Source organism: Rutidosis leptorrhynchoides, chromosome 4 (genome assembly GCF_046630445.1).
Source record: "Rutidosis leptorrhynchoides isolate AG116_Rl617_1_P2 chromosome 4, CSIRO_AGI_Rlap_v1, whole genome shotgun sequence".
Taxonomy (NCBI): Eukaryota; Viridiplantae; Streptophyta; class Magnoliopsida; order Asterales; family Asteraceae; genus Rutidosis; species Rutidosis leptorrhynchoides.
The window spans coordinates 209,130,821-209,141,370 of NC_092336.1; positions in this window are offsets into that span (position 1 = coordinate 209,130,821).

The following is a 10,550-nucleotide window of genomic DNA, read 5'->3' on the forward strand; positions in this document are numbered from 1 at the left end:
ATGGTTTGGTCAAATGATTGAACACCTATTTTGGTTCGTTTTAATTTACACATGCCTAATCTTTTGTATAAGGAAAGAGGCATAATATTTGCACTTGCTCCTAAATCTGCGAGTCAATTATATACAGCACCATCATTAAGTAAGCAAGAAATGGTAAATTCACCCGGGTCTCCTGCTTTAGTAAGTCGAGTTGGTTTGTAAACCTTTTTCGGGTGTTCTTTCCTTGGTTCTTTCATTTCTATTTGAATTTCTTGTTCACATTTTTCTTCGTTTCTTGGAATGGGAGGTTTGTATAGGAATTCTTCTTCATCACTCAAATTTGAATCCTCCCTATATTCCAGTTTTGATTTTTCATATGTTGTTGATAACATATTTATGTTTTCATTTTGAAGGTTTTCTTGGGTGGTGAAATTATGATTAACTTCATTGTCAACTTCCATCGGACCATGTATGTAATGTTTAACTCTGTGACCATTAACTTTAAATTCAATCCCATTTGAATTTATCAATTCTATCGTTCCGTATGGGAAAACTCTTTTGACTATGAATGGTCCAGACCATCTTGATTTCAATTTTCCAGGAAATAGCTTGAAACGTGAATTGAAAAGAAGAACTCTGTCTCCTTCTTTAAATTCTTTTGAACTTCTGATTCTTTTATCATGCCATTTCTTCGTTCTTTCTTTATAGATTAACAAATTTTCATATGCTTCATGTCTTAATTCTTCTAATTCGTTTAGTTGACTTAATCGTAGACGTCCGGCTTCATGTAAATCAAGATTACATGTCTTCAAAGCCCAAAATGCTTTGTGTTCAATTTCTACTGGAAGATGACATGCTTTTCCATAAACAAGTCTAAAAGGTGTGGTTCCAATTGGAGTTTTGTAGGCTGTTCTAAAAGCCCAGAGTGCATCCTCCAATTTAATGGACCATTCCTTTGGATTTGATCCTACGGTTTTCTCTAGAATACGTTTTAAAGCTCGGTTGGTATTTTCAACTTGTCCACTTGTTTGTGGATGATATGCGGTGGAGATTTTATGAGTTACTCCATATCTTTTAAGAACTTTCTCAAGTTGATTATTACAGAAATGAGTACCCCGATCACTTATTAAAGCTTTCGGTGTTCCAAACCTTGCAAAAAGACGTTTTAAAAAGTTGACTACAACTCGTGCATCGTTAGTTGGGAGAGCTTGTGCTTCTGCCCATTTAGATACATAATCAATGGCTACGAGTATATATAGATTATTATGAGATTTTGGAAATGGACCCATAAAGTCAATACCCCAAATGTCAAATACTTCACATACTTGGATGACATTTTGTGGCATTTCATCACGTTGACTTATTTTTCCGGCCCTTTAACAAGCATCACAGGATTTGCAAAGAAGGTGTGCGTCTTTGTAAATTGTAGGCCAATAGAATCCAGCATCATAAACTTTTCTTGCTGTTAGTTGAGGCCCATAATGCCCTCCTGTTGGTCCTGTGTGACAATGGTTTAATATTTTACTGGCTTCATCTCCAAATACACATCGGCGTATTATTCCATCGGGACAACTTTTAAACAGATGTGGATCTTCCCAAAAATAGTGTTTTATATCACTGAAGAATTTCTTTCGTCTTTGGTACGATAATCCTTTTTCAAGGAATCCACATACTAAATAGTTTGCATAGTCTGCAAACCATGGGATTTCTTTATAATCTATCTTCAATAGATATTCATCAGGAAAGTTGTCTTGTATGGCCGATTCATTTAGAACTTCTAATTCGGGATTTTCAAGATGAGAAAGATGATCAGCGGCGAGATTTTCTGCTCCTCTTTTATCTCGGATTTCAATATCAAACTCTTGTAAGAGTAAGATCCAACGGATTAATCTTGGTTTAGCATCTTGTTTTGAAAATAAGTATCTAAGAGCAGAATGGTCGGTATAGACCACCGTTTTTGCTAGAACGAGATATGATCGAAATTTGTCAAAAGCAAAGACAATAGCAAGGAGTTTTTTTTCAGTAGTTGTATAGTTTGTTTGTGCTCCTTGTAACGTCTTACTAGCATAATATATAGGTTGAAATCGTTTTTCAATCCTTTGTCCTAAAACGGCTCCCATTGCAAAATCACTTGCATCGCACATTAGTTCAAATGGTAGATTCCAATTTGGTGTTATCATGATCGGCGCATTAGTGAGTTTCTCTTTAAGAATATTAAAAGATTTGATACACTCATCTGAAAAGATGAATGGAGCATCCTTTTCTAGGAGTTTATTCATAGGAGTGGCAATTTTAGAAAAATATTTTATGAAACGTCGGTAAAAACCGGCATGCCCTAGAAAACTCCTAACTCCTCTAACATTGGTGGGATGTGGAAGTTTAGCAATTACATCTACTTTAGCTCTATCCACTTCAATTCCTTCTTTTGAAATTTTATGTCCAAGAACGATGCCTTCTTTAACCATGAAATGGCATTTCTCCCAATTAAGTACTAGATTTGATTGTTCGCATCTAATTAGCATTCGTTCCAGATTAACTAGACATGATTTAAATGTATCACCGAAGACTGAAAAGTCATCCATGAATACTTCCATGCATTCTTCTATCATGTCGTGAAAAATCGCCATCATACACCTTTGAAAGGTTGCAGGGGCGTTACAAAGTCCAAATGGCATGCATTTGTAAGAAAAAGTACCATAAGGGCACGTGAATGTGGTTTTCTCTTGATCTTCGGGTGCTATTGGAATTTGAAAATATCCGGAAAATCCATCTAGAAAACAATAGTAACTATTTCCGGCTAATCTTTCCAACATTTGATCTATGAAAGGTAAGGGAAAGTGATCTTTTCTGGTGGCGTCATTTAATTTTCTATAATCAATACACACACGCCATCTTGTTACAGTCCTAGTAGGAATAAGCTCATTTTTCTCATTTGTAATGACAGTCATGCCACCCTTCTTAGGCACGCATTGAACTGGGCTTACCCATGGACTATCAGAGATTGGATAAATTAAACCTGCATCTAGCAATTTAATAATCTCTTTCTTAACTACATCTTGTATATTAGGATTTAGTCTTCGTTGGCGTTGCACATACGTTTTATGACCTTCTTCCATAAGGATTTTATGTGTGCAATACGAAGGACTTATTCCTTTAATATCATGAATCTTTCATGCAATGGCTGGTTTATGAGCTTTCAACACAGAAATGAGTTGTGATTTCTCATTTTCAGTAAGAGAAGACGATATTATTACAGGTAATTCAGATTCACCATGTAAATAAGCGTATTCCAAATGGTTTGGAAGTGGCTTTAACTCTAATTTCGGAGGTTCTTCTATCGATGATTTGTATCGATATCTGATAGTGTTCCAAATGAACATATATTTAGTAGCAATATCGTTCCAATATGTATAGTTTTTAAATGTAATTTCCTTATTTTTAGTTGTAATAGTTAAATAAATAAGTGCGAAGACGAAAGACGCAAATCGCTCGAAAATGAAGATTTAAAGACAAAAACGAAGATTTGAAAGACCAAAACGTCCAAAAAGCTCAAATGTACAAGATACAATTAAAAAGGTTCAAATTATTGATGAAGAACGTCTAAAAATGACAAGAGTACAAGTTACAAAACGCAAAGTACAAGATATAAAATTGTACGAAAGGACGTTCGAAAATCCGGAACCGGGGCATGAACCAACTCTCAACGCTCGACGCAACGGTGTAAAAATTACGAGTCAACTATGCACAAGAATAAAATATAATATTTAAATAATTCATAATAAGAATAATATTAAATAATAAAAAGTTGTTAATTGAGCATAGTTCAGGGGTCGTAAATGAAAATTCAATTTCTATATAACGATCTATGTAATGATGAATTGAATATACTTCTCCGAGATTTTTTTTCTCGATCTCTTTTTTTTCTTCTATTTTTTTCTTATTTTTCTATCTATCAATATCTATATTCTATATCTCTATCATAATGTTAACTTAATAAGATATAACAATAATCTTAATTTTAATTTTAAATTATGATAATAATAAGATTTATGATAGAGATCGTTTGAGTGTGTAAGTCGAAATTCTGTCCGTGTAACGCTACGCTATTTTTAATCATTGTAAGTTATGTTCAACCTTTTTACATTAATGTCTCGTAGCTAAGTCGTTATTATGCTTATTTAAAATGAAGTATTCATGATGTTGGGCTAATTACTAAAATTGGGTAATTGGGCTTTGTACCATAATTAAGGTTTGGGCAAAAGACCGACACTTGTGGAAATTGAACTATTGACTATTAATAGATGGGGGGTATTGTCTAATTGAGTGACAACTCATTGGAGTCTGTCGAACCTATCTTCAAATTAATTAACCTAATAATTAATAATGATTATGGTTGTCCTATTTAGTGATGTTCATATGGAATCTGTTATAATCATTTAATTAATCAATTGGGTTGGGTAATTGATTATTCATTCTGATCAAGTGGATGAATTAATATTCATAAACTAATTAAAACAGGGGTGGATTACATACAGTGATAACTGATGTAATTGTTGACAGAAGTGATAACTGCGTCACAGTTTAAATCCTTAATCAGTTGGAATATTTGACTTCGGGTATAAGGGTAATTTGACGAGGATACTCGCACTTTATATTTATGACCGATGGACTATTATGGACAAAAACCAGATAGACGTATCAAATAAACCAGGACAAAGGACAATTAACCCATGGTAATAAATTAAAATCAACACGTCAAACATCATGATTACGGAAGTTTAAATAAGCATAATTCTTTTATTATATTTCTCATCGTATCTTTATTTACTGTCATTTTATTACTCGCAATTTTATTTTCTGTCATTTTATTTATCGCAATTTATTTTACGCACTTTAATTTTTGTCATTTATTTTTACGCTTAAAATCGACAAACCGGTCATTAAACGGTAAAACCCCCATTTTATAATAATACTACTACTTATTTATATATATATTTTTACAAATAAACTTAATAATATAGCGTTAACTTCACCAGCTCCCTGTGGAACGAACCGGACTTACTAAAAACTACACTACTCTACGATTAGGTACACTGCCTATAGTGTTGTAGCAAGGTTTAGGTATATCCCATCCGTAAATTAATAAAACTTGTGTCATATTTTGTAGTATTTTGTATTAAAAATAATACTATTTCGTACCCTCACGCTACATCATCAAGTTTTTGGCGCCGCTGCCGGGGAGCGCTAAAACGCTATATTTTTAATTATAATAATATTGAAATAGAATATAATAATATAATAATATTGAAATAGAATATAATAATATAAAAATTTAAGAATCAAAAATTTACGTAAACTTTAAAAAAAAAAAGTCGTATTTATTAAATACTTCAGGGGTATATTATGTAACTTATAATTAATAATTGCTATCATGTCGCTTTCATGTGAATAGTAAATTAATTAATTTATTTTCATTTACTATTCATGAATAGTAAATGAATTAAAAAAAAAAAAAAAAGTTTTTAAAAAAAAATTATAATTATAAAAAAATTATTAATTTATAAAAAAAAAAATCGTTTTTTTTAAAAAAAAAAAAAAAAAAAAAAAAAAAAAAAATTTGTGTAAAAAAAAAAAAAAAAAAAAAATCGTTTTTTTTAAAAGAAAAAAAAAATCGTTTTTTTTAAAAAAAAAAAAAATTTGAAAAAAAAAAAAAAAAAAAAAAAAAAAAACGTAAAAAAAAAAAAAAAAAAAAAAAACGTAAAAAAAAAAAAAAAAAACAAAAACGTAAAAAAAAAAAAAAAAAAAAACGTAAAAAAAAAAAAAAAAAAAAAAAAAAATTATAAAAAAAAAAATATATATATTTTTAAAATTTTGTCTATAAAAAAAAAAAAAAAAAAAATGTTTTTTTTTAGTTTTATTACCTTTAGATTTTTAGACTATAGTCGCAACTTTTAGTATTAAGTTTAGTTTTGCCATAGTTATTTTTACTTCTAGAATTTTTAGGCTTTGCCGTAAAATCCCTTAAGTGCTTATTCCTTAGATTAAGTTTTAGGTGCTTTAGAATTTTACGACGCCGTATTTCGCACTACTTTCTTATTTTTATTTTTCGACGCCTATTTTTCGACCTTTTTATTTTTCGACCTTTTTCGACGCGCAATCTTTTTCTTTCTTATTTCTCGCCATTCTAGTTTTTAGGACTTAGATTTTTTTCTACTTCTTCTCTAAATTTCTTAAAATTACGAAAATTTATTTTAAGTGGTTAAATTGATAGACATCAAAATTTTCTGGTTCGTAGTAATAGTTGGATTTGTACGTGGACCGGGTTATTGGAGCCAAACAGTACTCAATTATATTGAGACCAAACGAATCCTGCCCCTCTGCTGCATCTTTTGGCTATTCGAAACGTGGGCAAAATCAGAAAAGTCTATTGATTGGACAACTTATATAAGTTTTTCTTATTTTTATAACTAATAGGATATTCTGTGAATGCACCGAGCAAAACGTTCACCACCTTTCATACGTTCACCACCTGTAACTCGATCAAGACATCTAGCAAATATTGTCGCCGTTGATTTTTCTTTAGAATCGTCATCTAGTCGAACAAGAACTCCAACTCAAATTTCCGATAATCCATCTTTTGAACCCGACTTCACAATTAAGAACCCGGAGCATATTCAAGGACAATTCCAAGATCTTGAACCACTAATTATTCCTCCTGAGCCACAAACCATTAAATCAGAATCCTCTAGTGATTCGTATTCAACAAATTCAATTATGGAAGTAACGGAACCTCTAAGTATGGAAGATCGAATGAGAGCCACACGCACGGGCCAAGGTCACGCCATTATTAAGCCAGAAGTTAATGCGCCAGATTATGAAATCAAAGGACAAATTCTACACATGGTAACTAACCAATGCCAATTCAGTGGTGCACCGAATGAAGATCCTAACGAACACCTTCGTACGTTTAAAAGAATTTGTACACTATTCAAAATCCGAGAAGTGGAAGATGAGCAGATCTATCTCATGTTGTTTCCCTGGACTTTAAAGGGAGAAGCCAAAGATTGGTTAGAATCGTTACCTGAAGGGGCGATTGACACATGGGATGTTTTAGTTGAAAAATTTCTTAAACGATTCTTTCCGGCATCCAAAGCCGTGAGACTTCAAGGAGAAATTGTTACGTTCGCGCAAAATCCAAATGAAACATTATATGAGGCGTGGACTAGATTCGGAAGGATGTTGAGAGGATGTCCTCAACACGGATTAGATACTTTTCAAATAGTACAAATCTTCTATAAAGGCGTAGACATCGCCACACGAAAAGACATCGACATAACCGCTGGTGGATCCATTATGAAGAAAACCGCAACTGAAGCTTACAAAATTATTGATAACACAGCCTCCCACTCTCATGAGTGGCACCAAGAAAAAGATATCGTTAGATCATCTAAAGCGGCTAGAGCCGATTCTAGCCATGACTTTAATTCCGTTTCCGCAAAAATAGATGCTTTCGAAAGACGAATGGAAAAGATGAATAAAGATATTCACGCAATACGAATCAGTTGTGAGCAATGCGGTGGACCACACTTATTGAAAGATTGTCACATTGAACCAACGATGGAACAACGAGAGAATGTTTCCTATATGAACCAAAGGCCGGGAAATAATTATCAAAATAATTATCAACCGCCAAAGCTAAACTTCAATCGAAATCAAAACATTCTTTACAATCCAAAAGGACCCGAAAATAACTGGTATAACCAACAAGGTCCGAATAACCAACCAACTCAAAACAACACTTTCAATCAACAAAGACCTGGCTTATATAAACCACAACAACAAACCGAAGAGAAAAAGTCAAATCTGGAAGAAGTGGTATTTAAGCTAGTTGAATCTCAAACACAATTTATTGAAACTCAAACCCAAACGAACGAGAGATTTGATCAGTCATTAAGAACTCAACAAGCTTCCATTTTGAATCTAGAAAAACACGTAGGTACTCTTGCTAGCATGATGAGTGAGAGGGAACAAGGAAAGCTACCGAGTAATACTGAAGTAAATCCTCGGAAAGAGAATGTTAATATGGTGTCAACAAATTCTGAAAAACCAGTTCCAGAAGATGGGAAGGTTTTAGATGAGAGTAACAATGAAGAAGTTACACCACCACCACCCGAGTATGTAAAGCCAGTGGTGGCACCATACAAACCACCCATCCCGTTTCCAAGAAAAGGAGTTGAGTATGAGCAAGTGATAGGTAATAAAGATTGTGATACCTCTGGAAAGAAGAAGAAGAAAAAGAATAAGAAAGTGCAAGAAACAAAAGCCGTAAATATAAACCCGGTGAAGACAGTTCCACCAAAACCTCCACCTAGGGTAGGTGATCCGGGTGAATTTATTGTTCCTTGTCTACTTAGTGATTGTGTCATGTATGATGCACTAGCAGATTTAGGTGCGAGTGTGAGTGTTATGCCTCTTTCCTTATATAAGAGATTAGGTGTAGGTGAGTTAAGTCCAACGGATATGAGTGTTCGACTCTTTGATCAAACCATTAAGCACCCAGTTGGAATTGCTGACAAACTACCCGTTCAAGTAGGCAATTTAACCTTTCTAGTCGAATTTATTGTCATTGACATAGAAGAGGACCCAAACATTCCTCTAATTTTAGGTCGGCCATTCTTAGCGTCCACCAAGGCGTTATTTGATGTAGGAAATGGAAGAATGACACTTAAAAGTGGTGACAAATCGATCACCTTTATGATTCGAAAGTCTAAATCTCCACCAGCCAAAACCGTTGAACCAGTAAAAACAATTGGTAAGAACCATGTGCTTTTACCAACTCCAACGGTAATACTTAGCAATAATGAAACGCCTAAGTGTGGGGAAAATGAAGTAACACCTAATGATGACATGATAACAAAGAACCCCGTTGTTGATACGAAATTAAATGATCCCGTTATTAATAGTTCAATGAAGAAACTTATTAAACGGATTCGCGATGCTAAAACCAAGGGGAACTTTAAGTTATGTAACCGGTTAGTATCCAATCTATCACCTAAAGAAAAGGAGAAACTAGTTGAAATTGTGGATATTACACAGGAATCCGACCAATGGCTTAAAGAAAAAGTCACGGATATGCAAGTTGATTATGGACCAAGAGAAATTGACGATGAAGTTAATCACAATTTTGACACCACAGCTACCTAAGTGTGGGGAGATTCAAATGTTCTAAGAAAATGTTATCTAGAGTTAGTTGTTCTGTTCTCGTGTAGTTCCGAGAATGGAATCCGATTGGTCTTTTCCGCTAGCAGACACTAAAGAACTAGTTTTCTCCCCCCATTCTGAATTTTTGTTTTTTTTTTAGGTTTTATATGAAATTAATATGCTTTTAAGTTTTGTGTGATATTTAAAAACAAAATTTACTTTAATTCATTAAGTTGAAAAAATGATTTCTAAAATTCGTCGTGAGTTGAAGACTAGGTCATTAAGCCGAAATTGCTTTACCCGAGGGCGGGACGAAAAATTTTGTTATCATTATTTTTAATTTTATTGATTTAAAGTATGCCAAAAAAAAAAATACTATGTTTTATAAATTTTTGAACGTGGGGTTATATACCAAACTTCAAAAATATGTATATATGTTTGTATTTTATCTTATGTACAAAACAGGGTAAAACAACGCACTTTCAAAGACTGTCATTAAAGTTCAGCAAAAGGTACTAATTTTGATGACAAGGCGCAAAATATCAAATGTGATGTAAAATAATATGCTTACAAACTGGGTATTTTTAATCACTTTTCTACACTAATCACCCTCATGAATTTATAATTATAGTCTGATTTCATGCAAATGAGGGCATTGCATGATCTTAAGTGTGGGGAAGGGTTATAAATTCTCTCGGGTTTACACTTAGTTTATTTGCCAAATTTTGTGAAAATTTGAAAAAAATTTCAATTAAATGAACTCAAAATCATGTTTATACATATTTATGAACGATGAAAACTAGGTGATAATACCGAAATTATCGTTACCTCGAAAAAGACATAAATTGAGAAACACCCTAATACGCTTGAATTCATTTAAAATGAAATAGAAGAAAATAAAAAGGCAAAGAAAGAAACTAAGTGTGGGAAGAATGTACCAAGTTATTCAATTTAAAACATATATCACATATTTTTGTACAAGATTATTGCAGGTACTTTTGCTTTGGACGATACTAATCAGTTTTACCCGGTTTACTGTAATACATTTGAAAGAAAGATGGATCTACACGATGAATCAATTCCATCATTTGAAGGAAGTAAAGTCTTCCGAAAAAGACACGCGCTTCTTGATTTAGGTCATGAAGTTGTCGTCCAGACCAGCTGTAGGTTGACGAAAAATCTAGAAAAGTCATCTCTAAAATCAGCAGGAAATCCACGGACCTCAGCATCAAACAGGGTCGCCAAGTGGTCAGATTTATCCTAACCATGAGAAGGATTTATCTCGTACAATGGGGAGGCACCGTGCAAATTAGCTTGATAAGACTAATGAATCAGATCCCCAGAAAGGATAATCTCCTTAAAGATCAAAA